This window comes from Electrona antarctica, assembly GCF_951216825.1.
Source record: "Electrona antarctica genome assembly, chromosome: 15".
Taxonomy (NCBI): domain Eukaryota; kingdom Metazoa; phylum Chordata; class Actinopteri; order Myctophiformes; family Myctophidae; genus Electrona; species Electrona antarctica.
This window is the reverse complement of record NC_136796.1, coordinates 44,132,620-44,142,643: the sequence shown is the minus strand read 5'-3', so window position 1 is coordinate 44,142,643 and position 10,024 is coordinate 44,132,620. Positions and strand designations below refer to the sequence as shown.

Genomic DNA, 10,024 nt, shown 5'->3' with positions numbered 1-10,024 from the left:
GTCATGTGAATGACTTCTTCACTTACATGATAAATATAGAAACATTTCTATGATTCCAGAAGTCTGTACCACAGAGCAGGGTCTCCAACACCCAGCCTTCTGTCTATGAAGAGTGACTGGTCTATGGGAATACCTCCTGTCTTCAGTAATGAACCTGGACCTCCACACACACAGTATGTCAATTCTCCTGTACCATATACACACTATAACACTATATAATACACACAACACTATGGGCCAAATTCACAACAGTGTTTACGCCATAGAGTATATATATAATAGAGACTGAACTGGCGCGAAGCTCCGCCCCCCCAGCTATTCATGTCAGTGGAAGTTGCTCAGTGGCGTTTTGAAGCACCCGGAAGACTGCCGGAAGTACCGTCTCAGAACGTCTATTTCCGCATTTGACCACCAAATTTTGGTGGTCAAATGCGGAAGTGCAACCGAGCGCTCAATGTTAAAGCCCAGCTGCACGGGGTTTCCCGGTCATGAATCCACTGGTCCGCCTGTAGTCCCTCCTCCTACCACTAGGACCCAGAGCTTCAACGTTGGAAATTCTGCCTGCCCCCTTGGTTTACGCTCATATCGTGAGCGTACGGACATTTACGAGGATTGCCACGTTACATGTGGAATTCATGAACTTGAACTTGGCATGACGTTGACGACCGTTGGTCGTAAAATCTGCTCATTTCCAAGTCAGCTCAGAGGGTGGTGTACCCGTGATCAAGGCATGCATATATTTATTTAGAAGGCTTTAGACTTCATGCTCAATCAATTAATAGTCCCCAAACCTCAAATAAAATATGTAGGCTGTGTCCCCAACATTGGTCAGCACATAAAAAAGATTATAGCCTATACACATCCATGTATTGCATGTGCATTGCATTTGCATGCATGCGATATTAATAAATAATGCACCTGCAATATGAACCATTGACAGCAAATATTTGCAAAATTGAAAACATTACTGTACATTGGCCTACTACACACATTCTGAATAGCATTAATATGTGAATTACATGAATGACAAGTACAGAATATGATAACAATTGTAGCCTATATATTCTGCTATTATTGTACAAAAGCATTATTCAACCTGTTCTGTTGTACTGTTCTGCATGTTTCTACACCATACTGTCCATGCCTAACAGGAACAAACTTTTCAGTATCACCCGTATTGCTTCCAAGATCATCGGACTTCCTACACCCACACTTTCTGATATGAACAATAATGCCATCACACGGCTAGCACTTTCGATATCAAATGACACTGATCATCCCCTGTATCGCTTCTTTAACCTCATGCCATCTGGACAAAGATACAGAACCTTGCCATGGAAAAAGGTCCGTTTTAGTAGGAGCTTTGTCCCCTCAGCCATCGCGGCTTTAAACAAACTGCCCCGCCGATAGGATGGTTCTGTACACAGTGGGGACCTCATGTTATTGTTTTTGTATTGTCTTGGTGTTATGTGCTCTGTGTTGTTTTGATGTGGGTGTTGAACAGATTGTGAAGACAAATATCCTTCGGGACAATAAAGATTATTATTATTATATGACTGGTAGAACATGGGTTCAGAAGCTAAATTCAAGAAATATTTTTGGGCAGAGTTTCTGTCAACAAAAGTGCTCTCAAGACTCTTGCTGGAGGCCTCATTCATTGAATGCCATTTTAGCCTCGGAATCCCAGACGTTTTTTTCCAGGGAGAAAAAAAAAGTCTAGGTCCGAGTCCACTTCAATACGGCATACAGTAGTGCAAACGTCGATCACTCTCTGCTGATTTCAGATCGTCTGCACCTTTGTTAAATTGACGCACACACGTACACACACACACTCCTCTCTCTCTCTGTCGCTCTAATTCATTAGTCTCATGTCGCGCAGCTGCGTCTAGATTCTCCCGGTGGATCCTACCGGGAGCTGCCTATGCCATAGAAAGCATAGGTGGACCCCAGGCTAATGCCACTTTGACTATGCTTGCACCTCTTGGTTCTCCAACATCTGAATGTCACTAAAAACTAAACTTCAGACCTCCCAACAACAAATATTGAAATTTAGAACAAAGTCATGTGAATGACTTCTTCACTTACATGATAAATATAGAAACATTTCTATGATTCCAGAAGTCTGTACCACAGAGCAGAGTCTCCAACACCCAGCCTTCTGTCTGTGAAGAGTGACCGGTCTATGGGAATACCTCTTGTCTTCAGTAATGAACCTGGACCTCCACACACACAGTACGTCAATTCTCCTGTACAATATACACACTATAACACTATATAATATACACAACACTATGGGCCAAATTCACAACGGCGTTTACGCTCATATCGTGAGCGTACGGACATTTACGAGGATTGCCACGTTACATGTGGAATTCATGAACTTGAACTTGGCATGACGTTGACGGCCGTTGGTGACAGCAAATATTTTCAAAATTGAAAACATTACTGTACATTGGCCTACTACACACATTCTGAATAGCATTAATATGTGAATTACATGAATGACAAGTACAGAATATGATAACAATTGTAGCCTATATGACTGGTAGAACATGGGTTCAGAAGCTAAATTCAAGAAATATTTTTGGGCAGAGTTTCTGTCAACAAAGGTGCTCTCAAGACTCTTGCTGGAGGCCTCATTCATTGAATGCCATTTTAGCCTCGGAATCCCAGATGTTTTTTTCCAGGGAGAAAAAAAAAGTCTAGGTCCGAGGCCACTTCAATACGGCATACAGTAGTGCAAACGTCGATCACTCTCTGCTGATTTCTGATCGTCTGCACCTTTGTTAAATTGACGCACACACGCACACACGTACACACACACACTCCTCTCTCTCTGTCGCTCTAATTAATTAGTCTCATGTTGCGCAGCTGCGTCTAGATTCTCCCGGCGGATCCTACCGGGAGCTGCCTATGCCATAGAAAGCATAGGTGGACCCCAGGCTAATGCCACTTTGACTATGCTTGCACCTCTTGGTTCTCCAACATCTCAATGTCACTAAAAACTAAACTTCAGACCTCCCAACAACAAATATTGAAATATAGAACAAAGTCATGTGAATGACTTCTTCACTTACATGATAAATATAGAAACATTTCTATGATTCCAGAAGTCTGTACCACAGAGCAGAGTCTCCAACACCCAGCCTTCTGTCTGTGAAGAGTGACCGGTCTATGGGAATACCTCTTGTCTTCAGTAATGAACCTGGACCTCCACACACACAGTACGTCAATTCTCCTGTACAATATACACACTATAACACTATATAATATACACAACACTATGGGCCAAATTCACAACGGCGTTTACGCTCATATCGTGAGCGTACGGACATTTACGAGGATTGCCACGTTACATGTGGAATTCATGAACTTGAACTTGGCATGACGTTGACGGCCGTTGGTGACAGCAAATATTTTCAAAATTTAAAACATTACTGTACATTGGCCTACTACACACATTCTGAATAGCATTAATATGTGAATTACATGAATGACAAGTACAGAATATGATAACAATTGTAGCCTATATGACTGGTAGAACATGGGTTCAGAAGCTAAATTCAAGAAATATTTTTGGGCAGAGTTTCTGTCAACAAAGGTGCTCTCAAGACTCTTGCTGGAGGCCTCATTCATTGAATGCCATTTTAGCCTCGGAATCCCAGATGTTTTTTTCCAGGGAGAAAAAAAAAGTCTAGGTCCGAGGCCACTTCAATACGGCATACAGTAGTGCAAACGTCGATCACTCTCTGCTGATTTCTGATCGTCTGCACCTTTGTTAAATTGACGCACACACGCACACACGTACACACACACACTCCTCTCTCTCTGTCGCTCTAATTAATTAGTCTCATGTTGCGCAGCTGCGTCTAGATTCTCCCGGCGGATCCTACCGGGAGCTGCCTATGCCATAGAAAGCATAGGTGGACCCCAGGCTAATGCCACTTTGACTATGCTTGCACCTCTTGGTTCTCCAACATCTCAATGTCACTAAAAACTAAACTTCAGACCTCCCAACAACAAATATTGAAATATAGAACAAAGTCATGTGAATGACTTCTTCACTTACATGATAAATATAGAAACATTTCTATGATTCCAGAAGTCTGTACCACAGAGCAGAGTCTCCAACACCCAGCCTTCTGTCTGTGAAGAGTGACCGGTCTATGGGAATACCTCTTGTCTTCAGTAATGAACCTGGACCTCCACACACACAGTACGTCAATTCTCCTGTACAACATACACACTATAACACTATATAATATACACAACACTATGGGCCAAATTCACAACGGCGTTTACGCTCATATCGTGAGCGTACGGACATTTACGAGGATTGCCACGTTACATGTGGAATTCATGAACTTGAACTTGGCATGACGTTGACGGCCGTTGGTGACAGCAAATATTTTCAAAATTTAAAACATTACTGTACATTGGCCTACTACACACATTCTGAATAGCATTAATATGTGAATTACATGAATGACAAGTACAGAATATGATAACAATTGTAGCCTATATGACTGGTAGAACATGGGTTCAGAAGCTAAATTCAAGAAATATTTTTGGGCAGAGTTTCTGTCAACAAAGGTGCTCTCAAGACTCTTGCTGGAGGCCTCATTCATTGAATGCCATTTTAGCCTCGGAATCCCAGATGTTTTTTTCCAGGGAGAAAAAAAAAGTCTAGGTCCGAGGCCACTTCAATACGGCATACAGTAGTGCAAACGTCGATCACTCTCTGCTGATTTCTGATCGTCTGCACCTTTGTTAAATTGACGCACACACGCACACACGTACACACACACACTCCTCTCTCTCTGTCGCTCTAATTAATTAGTCTCATGTCGCGCAGCTGCGTCTAGATTCTCCCGGCGGATCCTACCGGGAGCTGCCTATGCCATAGAAAGCATAGGTGGACCCCAGGCTAATGCCACTTTGACTATGCTTGCACCTCTTGGTTCTCCAACATCTCAATGTCACTAAAAACTAAACTTCAGACCTCCCAACAACAAATATTGAAATATAGAACAAAGTCATGTGAATGACTTCTTCACTTACATGATAAATATAGAAACATTTCTATGATTCCAGAAGTCTGTACCACAGAGCAGGGTCTCCAACACCCAGCCTTCTGTCTATGAAGAGTGACTGGTCTATGGGAATACCTCCTGTCTTCAGTAATGAACCTGGACCTCCACACACACAGTATGTCAATTCTCCTGTACAATATACACACTATAACACTATATAATACACACAACACTATGGGCCAAATTCACAACAGTGTTTACGCTCATATCGTGAGCGTACGGACATTTACGAGGATTGCCACGTTACATGTGGAATTCATGAACTTGAACTTGGCATGACGTTGACGGCCGTTGGTCGTAAAATCTGCTCATTTCCAAGTCAGCTCAGAGGGTGGTGTACCCGTGATCAAGGCATGCATATATTTATTTAGAAGGCTTTAGTCTTCATGCTCAATCAATTAATAGTCCCCAAACCTCAAATAAAATATGTAGGCTGTGTCCCCAACATTGGTCAGCACATACAAAAATGATAGCCTATACACGCATTGCATGTGCATTGCATTTGAATGCATGCGATATTAATAAATAATGCACCTGCAATATGAACCATTGACAGCAAATATTTGCAAAATTGAAAACATTACTGTACATTGGCCTACTACACACATTCTGAATAGCATTAATATGTGAATTACATGAATGACAAGTACAGAATATGATAACAATTGTAGCCTATATGACTGGTAGAACATGGGTTCAGAAGCTAAATTCAAGAAATATTTTTGGCAGAGTTTCTGTCAACAAAAGTGCTCTCAAGACTCTTGCTGGAGGCCTCATTCATTGAATGCCATTTTAGCCTCGGAATCCCAGACGTTTTTTTCCAGGGAGAAAAAAAAAGTCTAGGTCCGAGTCCACTTCAATACGGCATACAGTAGTCACTACTGTATGCCGTATTGAAGTGGACTCGGACCTAGACTTTTTTTTTCTCCCTGGAAAAAAACGTCTCAGAAATCAGCAGAGAGTGATCGACGTTTGCACTACTGAGTAGTGCAAACGTCGATCACTCTCTGCTGATTTCTGATCGTCTGCACCTTTGTTAAATTGATGCACACACGTACACACGTACACACACACACTCCTCTCTCTCTCTGTCGCTCTAATTAATTAATCTCATGTGGCGGAGAGTCCACAGATTCTCCTGGCGGATCCTGCCGGGAGCTGCCTATGCCATAGAAAGCATAGGTTACTTTGACTATGCTTGCACCTCTTGGTTCTCCAACATCTCAATGTCACTAAAAACTAAACTTCAGACCTCCCAACAACAAATATTGAAATATAGAACAAAGTCATGTGAATGACTTCTTCACTTACATGATACATATAGAAACATTTCTATGATTCCAGAAGTCTGTACCACAGAGCAGGGTCTCCAACACCCAGCCTTCTGTCTATGAAGAGTGACCGGTCTATGGGAATACCTCCTGTCTTCAGTAATGAACCTGGACCTCCACACACACAGTATGTCAATTCTCCTGTACAATATACACACTATAACACTATATAATACACACAACACTATGGGCCAAATTCACAACAGTGTTTACGCTCATATCGTGAGCGTACAGACATTTACGAGGATTGCCACGTTACATGTGGAATTCATGAACTTGAACTTGGCATGACGTTGACGGCCCTTGGTCGTAAAATCTGCTCATTTCCAAGTCAGCTCAGAGGGTGGTGTACCCGTGATCAAGGCATGCATATATTTATTTAGAAGGCTTTAGTCTTCACGCTGAATCAATTATAGTCCCCCAACCTCAAATAAAATATGTAGGCTGTGTCCCCAACATTGGTCAGCACATACAAAAATGATAGCCTATACACATGCATGCATTGCATGTGCATTGCATTTGAATGCATGCGATATTAATAAATAATGCACCTGCAATATGAACCATTAATAGCAAATATTTGCAAAATTGAAAACATTACTGTACATTGGCCTACTACACAGTACATTCTGAATAGCATTAATATGTGAATTACATGAATGACAAGTACAGAATATGATAACAATTGTAGCCTATATATGACTGGTAGAACATTGGTGCAATGTGTGAAAAAGCACACTTTTCAGAACCTCGTGATCAAGGCATGCGTATATTTATTTAGAAGGCTTTAGTCTTCATGCTGAATCAATTAATAGTCCCCAAACCTCAAATAAAATATGTAGGCATGTGTCCCCAACATTGGTCAGCACATACAAAAATGATAGCCTATATATATCCGAGTATCGCGCAACTTGTGCTTGTATGCCTACATCATTATATGGTTCACAAACATGACGGTTTGACAGACAGACTATTTACTATTTATATTTGACTATTGCAAAGGCGAGTGTGAAATTGTTGCAAAAGTAGGCCTAGGCTATAGCCTTGAGCTTGAACTTAAATCAATAAATACACGAGTTGGTTATGAGAGTAGCCTATACTTAATAACGTTCAGTCCGTCGTTGACATTGCTGTCAAAATAAACTGCTCTACAAGCTCATGCGGTGAGGTGCATCGCGGACCACCGCGTTCACTGTTGTGTATAACTTATAAGCTTGGGGATCTGTGCATTGTGCAGGCTGTGATGACGTTTTTCATCTGAGGACAGATATTTCCTGTTGCCTTATATGGCGTGGAATGGGCGTGGATGTTCCATTAAACCAGGCGACACCAGGCGAACCCCTTGGGAAAGAGGCGAAATGAGATACACGGGTCATTACGCCACCTTTGCTGAATGACACGTGAGCTTGTCACAGCTTGATCGGACGGATAAATACGCTATCATTACGCATTTCATTTACACCTGGTCGACAGTCGACCAGGTTGGTTGTATATTTCGACCAGGCTGGTCGTATATTTCCGTTGTGAATTTGGCCCTATAACACTATACAATATACACACTATAACACAACTAAGGACCTCAACACACAGTATTTGAATCCTCCTAATGCTTAAGATTGGATCTTTGAACCGCTCACACCAGAAGGTAATCATGGCCGACATGTGTTCTGGATCTAGGCTGGGGTACAAACGTTTTCAGGCCACGTCCCAATCTGCCATTTGTGAAACAGCATGAAAGGAGACTCCACAGTACACTAGCACTGTTCCTAAACAATAATAACATGAAAGGAGACTCCACAGTACACTAGCACTGTTCCTAAACAATAATATCATGAAAGGAGACTCCACAGTACACTAGCACTGTTCCTAAACAATAATAACATGAAAGGAGACTCCACAGTACACTAGCACTGCTCCTAAACAATAATATCATGAAAGGAGACTCCACAGTACAGTACACTAGCACTGTTCCTAAACAATAATATCATGAAAGGAGACTCCACGTACAGTACACTAGCACTGTTCCTAAACAATAATATCATGAAAGGAGACTCCACAGTACACTAGCACTGCTCCTAAACAATAATATCATGAAAGGAGACTCCACAGTACACTAGCACTGCTCCTAAACAATAATATCATGAAAGGAGACTCCACAGTACACTAGCACTGCTCCTAAACAATAATATCATGAAAGGAGACTCCACAGTACACTAGCACTGCTCCTAAACAATAATATCATGAAAGGAGACTCCACAGTACACTAGCACTGCTCCTAAACAATAATATCATGAAAGGAGACTCCACAGTACACTAGCACTGTTCGTAAACAATAATATCATGAAAGGAGACTCCACAGTACAGTACACTAGCACTGTTCCTAAACAATAATATCATGAAAGGAGACTCCACAGTACACTATCACTGTTCCTAAACAATAATATCATGAAAGGAGACCCCACAGTACACTATCACTGTTCCTAAACAATAATATCATGAAAGGAGACTCCACAGTTCACTAGCACTGTTCCTAAACGATAATAACAACATGAAAGGAGAGGCCACAGTACACTAGCACTGTTCCTAAACAATTAGCACATACAAAACAGAAGTATGATGTTTAGGCATTATTATTCTAAACCAACACACAGTCAACCAGTTGAAGAAATCACAGACGGTGGTTTTAACCTTTAGTTTTATCGAATATCTACTATCGATCAATCTATAGATTGATAGTTTTTTATTACAGTCCTGCATCATAAAATGCCCAGCCCACAAGGGCTTACAAGACAATCACTAAATGTACTTACACCAACACACCACAAACACAATACATGAACAGTTATGGATACATTGTTCTCCAAGGTAACTGTCACGCCTTCTCTATGAATTTTCCTAAAAACAAAAACATCCCAAAAAATATATGGATTCTTATCCTGGATTTCTTTTCCTTACATTTTCAGAATTTCTTACATCATGGTACAGTGGACAGTAAGCTTGTAGATCAGCTATTTTCGGTGTGCGATGTGCTTCCAAATAACAAATCAGTTGTGGCGACTGAGCACGTTAATCCATGTAGATGTAAAATGGGATTTTACAACAACAAATATTGAACCAAGTGAATTCAGATGATAATTATATAAACATTTCTATGATTCCAGAAGTGTTCACCACAGACCAGAGTCTCCGACACCCAGCTGTGTGTCTATGAAGAGTGACTGGTCTAAGGATCCCATTGTGAACTTCAGGAATGAACCTGGACCTTCAAACTCAAAGTAAGATCACTGTTCACTGGTCTCTGTGAACGTCAACTGGAAAGAAAGAATTAATCCACAAAGAAATAATTAACTAAAAAGTAGTTTTACGTTGGTGTGTGCAGAGAGACAGAGAATTATTTCATGAAAATCAAGATTTAACGTCCTGTTAAACATTTCGCCCTGTGTAGCCTGGCTGTCTTGTGTGTGTGTGTGTGTGGCGTGCACGCAGAGCGAGAGAGAGAGAGAAAGAGAGAGAGAGAGAGGCATCCTGTGTCGGTCTCGCGCTTGTATCACGGCATCCTGCACGTGCGTGAGATGTAAAAACGAATAAAATAAAAACAAA

General features: G+C 41.3%; 1 long non-coding RNA gene across 1 annotated transcript; it reads left to right on the top strand.

Moving 5' to 3' along the window:
- The first annotated feature begins 3,114 nt into the window (after positions 1-3,114).
- LOC306938883 lies at positions 3,115-9,693 on the top strand. The gene is made up of 3 exons (XR_013791787.1): positions 3,115-3,224; positions 4,103-4,216; positions 9,586-9,693. It is a non-coding gene; the product is annotated as an uncharacterized lncRNA (long non-coding RNA).
- Positions 9,694-10,024: the final 331 nt, after the last annotated feature.